The sequence below is a fragment of the Octopus bimaculoides genome, chromosome 8 (genome assembly GCF_046866305.1).
Source record: "Octopus bimaculoides isolate indiv1 chromosome 8, ASM4686630v1, whole genome shotgun sequence".
Taxonomy (NCBI): Eukaryota; Metazoa; Mollusca; class Cephalopoda; order Octopoda; family Octopodidae; genus Octopus; species Octopus bimaculoides.
Genome location: NC_142935.1, coordinates 32,253,662 through 32,258,718, shown reverse-complemented (window position 1 = coordinate 32,258,718; position 5,057 = coordinate 32,253,662). Strand labels below are relative to the sequence as shown.

Genomic DNA, 5,057 nt, shown 5'->3' with positions numbered 1-5,057 from the left:
CGTAAACCATGAGCAGCAGCAACAGAGACTACGAAACTGCGGTTAGGGGGTTGGTATACCACAGACGTTCTCAGTTTTCGCACCCCCAAATTCTACCAACACGTTAGTCTCTATTCAAATGGCTGTATAAAATTGTTAAAGGCCGTGGTCAAAACATTGCTGGAAAGGATTGCTACTTAAAGGTTATATGTGTGACATCAAGATTCGATTCCTTGTCATACCTTCGGAAAGAAGTAGAGGTGGCTGTTGGAATATTTCTATGACTTCACTAGCCCCTAATTCTTTCCTCCTACTTCCACAGATTATAATCCCATAAACTATTATGTGAGGGGCGTAGTTAAGATAGACACCAGACTCTCTGCCTGTAACACAAAGATCTTGCTGGTGGTCAAGATTAAAGAGCTCGAAGTTCAAGGTATATGAAGATATTTCCAGGAACACAGTGACGAACGCATGCCCCAGGTTCCGGAACCTTCTTGAGGCCGCAGTTGAAGCTGAGGGCGGCTGTATTTAGTCAGCTGTTATCTCCTACCCATAATCTACTTGATGCTTTTTTCAGTTTTTAAATTATTTTCATTTGAGGATCAGAGATTGTTTTCTTTTTCCTATTATACAAACTTTTAAGTTCGCCCGAATATGCTTGTGTGCACACACACACATACATACATACATACATACATACATACATGCATACATGCATACATACTCACACACACACATACATACATGCATGCATACATGCATACATACTCACACACACACATACATACATGCATGCATGCATGCATGCATACATACATACATACATACATACATACATGCATACATACATACATGCATGCATACATACATATATACATGCATACATACATACATACTTGCGTCTTCTTATCTTAGCGGTATTGTAGAGCTGCTTTCGCCGGCGGTGGTGTTGTTAGTTTCAGGCATAATCGTGTTAGCGAAATTCCACGTGCATAAGAAAAATCTTTTACTTTCTTTGAATATTCACAATATATGAAATTAGATTTCAAATTTTATTTTTTCTGTTCTAAAATCTGCGAATTAATACAGATGTGATGTGTGGATATTTGACCAAGCGACTTTTTCTTGTTTTCCACTTTCCAAACACATGTGTTATAAGATTTACTGATAACATTAATTTTCTCATTTTACAGCAGTGCAGTCTCAAATACTATGGTACTGTCCCTATGCTGGTTTCTATAATCCACAAAGTCAATTTTGTTGCGGGCACCAAATCTTCTCAAAATCAAATTCAATTTATGATGCATGTTGTGGAACAATCCCTTTCAAGTCGCAGGATAGACAATGTTGCGCTTATTATCATTGGTATCATATCCATTATTTTTTATGCCCAACTATCCAATAATGTAACGTGACAATTTGCTCGATCCTGCCTCAATGATTCAATGACATATATAATTAAAATTCATTATATAGATTATTAATTTTAAAAATATAAATGATACTATTGCTAATGTCCCGTATATAATGCCGGCGACGTTGACTTTTAAACCCTTTTTGATGTATTATATAAAACGTCGTAAAACATTTACTTTGTTTCGTGTAAATTTTCTGTTTACTTGCTTTCGTTAATCAGAGATAAACTTTTGAAAGTATCATTGTACTTTAATAAATTTAATAAATGAATATCATGAATGAAATAAAATTTTGTTTGTTATTCTCTGTTTTTTAATAAGACAAATTTTAATTGAATACAACGACTGATGAGTTGCATATATTGAAATCAAAGCATTCTTTCACACCACCACATCATTGAAACAGCTGTTTCATGTTCCTAAATTCAACGCAAACTGATCATTCTTGCAAATTATATAATATAGTTAGGCTCTACAGTGAAAACCATGAGTTTGAGACTCAGTCTCAACTCATGGCTCGCCAGGTCATCTTTCGCGGATATCGCCTTACCACTATCCAACCGCCCTTACCAGAGCACGTTCTATGGACCATGCCTCTGCTCTTTCTTCCTGCACCCGCCCTGCTGTTACCCGTCTCCCGTTTCCCCTCACCTACCACTTCTCCACCATGCTCCTCCAACGCACCATTCTCCGACCCTTCCGTTATTATTAAAGCGGCAAAAAGTTGGTGAGCTGGCAGACGCGTTAGCACGCTTAGCGGTATTTAACGCGGGAGTTAAATTAGGTACCAGTTGCGTACTGGGATCGATCTAATCGACTGGTCAATCCCCCAAAATTTCGGGGATTGTACCTAGAGTAGAAAAGAAAAGATTATTGAAGCTGCAGAAACATCACAAACAACTACTACTCAGAGTTTTATGTTCGCGTTCGTCAGACAGTTGTAACTAAGAATGGGACAAGAATTAACGTTATATACATAACCTTAATTCTTCTTCCATTCTATATTGTACAAATTATATTGACAGATAACACATTTGAATTTGGCTTCATTTTATTAGTCGTTTCAGCTAACAGCTTTTTTAAAGAAATAGTGATATAAATAATGATTCCAAAGTTTTGCGACAAGGGCAGCTACGGGGAGGGGATTAAGTCGATTACATCGCCCCCAGATTTGCACTGGTACTTATTTAATTAACCCTGAAAGAATGAAAGGCAAAGTCAACCTCGGCAGAATTTGAACTCAGAACGCAGCCTCAGACGAAATACCAAAGAGCATTTCGCCCGGTTTCCTAACGTTTCTGCCAGCTCGCCATAATAACGGTGATAAAAATAATCCTTTCTACAATGACACAGTCTGAAATTTGTGGGAAATGGACTAGTCGATATCAACACCCCACCCCCACCCCAGTGTTTAACTGGTACTTAATTTAACGACACCGAAAGGATGACAGGCAAAGTCGACCCCGGCGGCATTTGAACTCAGAACTTACTGGCAGACGAAACACCGCTAATGATTCTTATTTCTTTATTGTCCACAAGGAAAATATTAATATGAATATATTTATCAGTATATACATAGGTATCTCCACACTTACATATACACCATGCGTCCCCGTGCGTATGTGCTAATGTTATCTAATACACAGAAATTTGTTGTTGCTAGTTATAGAAAGAAGAAAAGGAAAGAAAACAAAAAGAATCAGAATAAGTAGTGGGGAGGGGAGAAGAAGAGAGAAAGAAATGCTTGGAAATAGCGTTCCTATGTGTGCATGGTCATACCCGTATACGCACACTTAATTAGAATTGCATAAATATACCCACATATATACATACATACATATGTATACAATGTTTCACGCATACACGCATACATATATACATATAAACATATCGTATGGTTTTAAAACGTGCTTTTAAAAGTAATAGATACAATAAAATAATGAAAATACAAATACTAATAAGAAATGTGAAAATAGAAATACATAATTTGTCTTTTTATATACCGTACATCCTCGAATATAATACGCATTTTTCCCCAAAATTTAAAGGTCAAAATCCCTAGTGCGTACTATATACGAGGTTAAAAATGAAAAATATTTTCTAAGCAATGTCCGAGTCACTATTTGCTGTTCGGCAATGTTTATTCAGACGCATTTTGTGATGCTGGACGCGAAAATACCTTAAGCTAGGCCTGAAAGCAATGAAGTCTTGAAAGAATCATCCATAACTTGCAGTAAGCAACGTTTATTAAAATAAAAGTGTTGTATATTGTCTGCACTGGATGGTACTAAGGATAACGTTGTATGGAAAGATGAAATAAATGAAAGTGAATCTTCTGATGTTGACTATAAATCTGACGAAGATGGAGATTTACACTACAATGATGCTGACATGTTTACGGAGGAACAAATGAAACAATTATTTGATGTTGAAAGTGATGTTGAATTTGAAGGATTTGAATAAATGTTTTTGCTTTTGTAACTGATAGTGATAAATACGTAAAGGCAATTTACTTAATGTTTATTTTTCACTGACGTTATTACTGTTATTTCTTTATTTTCTACAAACAAAGTGCGCAAAAAGCTACATGTTTGCATGATGTTATATATCCAATAATAATAAAGGACGTTACTGTATATATGTTTACAAACCAAGGATGTTATATAGACCTCCTTGACTCAAGTTAGAGAAGAGGTGCGTATTATACACAAGGTTTAGGTTTTTCAGAGGTACAGCCCCCTAAAAATCCCCTGCGTATTATACTCAAGGGTAGACTATACTCGAGGATTTACGGTATTTGCGCACACGGGACTATACACAGATAAGGGTTTTTCTGTATCTTATCTTTTGTTCTCTTTCTCAGTGTAGTGTATTCTTATTATTATTATTATTATTTTTTTTATTATTATTATTAATAACATTATTATTATTAGTAGTAGTAGTATTATCTGAAAACTCACAAATTATTTTGCTTGGTACGATGGAAAGTGTCAGCTGTCCACAGCCAGTAGACTATGGTGATACTTGTTTACTGGTGATGCTTCAAGAACCCTGCGAAAGATTCTTGCATTTCCAAGCAATGCTGATTTTTGTTGGTGTTCGTCCTTCACCCTTGCACCGATCCTTTTCACACATGTTGATAGTTGAGTGCTGATACTTCCAAGTGCACCAATCATTATTGGTGTCACGTACACTCTTCATTGACGACAACCTACGTATTTCCCGCTTTAAATCGCCATAATTGTTTATTTTTCTTCTTTCACATCGATCCTGTTGTCACAGGGGCATGATATATTGATAATCATATAGGTTTCTTTTTTTATTCACCACAACAATGTCCGATTTCCTATGTCTGGTCAGATAATCGCTCTGCATCATTACACCCCACAAGATTTTGCAGTTCTCATTTTCGGTGACTTCTTCCGAGGCGTGTTCATACCATATCTTTGCTCTTTGTAGGCCGTGATGCCCATAGAGCTCCCAATGGATCATTCTTGCCACATTGTCATGGCGTCTTGTTTATTTGCGTTGTGCCAATTTCGGGCGTTCACTAACAATGTGCCATACTGTTTCAGCCCTCTCACCACACGTTGTGCATTGTCGCTATCGGTAGTGTTGTCTATTCTGCACTTCATATAATTGATCCTTAGTGCTTGTTCC

The 5,057-nt window shown here is 36.7% G+C and overlaps 1 long non-coding RNA gene across 1 annotated transcript in view; it reads left to right on the top strand.

The window, feature by feature from the left end:
* The window catches only part of LOC149134347 (uncharacterized), a 7,274-nt gene extending 5,587 nt beyond the window's left edge, over positions 1-1,687 (top strand). Inside the window, exon 2 of the long non-coding RNA XR_016242844.1 lies at positions 1,176-1,687. This is a non-coding gene — a long non-coding RNA (uncharacterized LOC149134347). The remainder of the gene's footprint in view (positions 1-1,175) is intronic.
* The last annotated feature ends 3,370 nt before the right edge of the window (positions 1,688-5,057 follow it).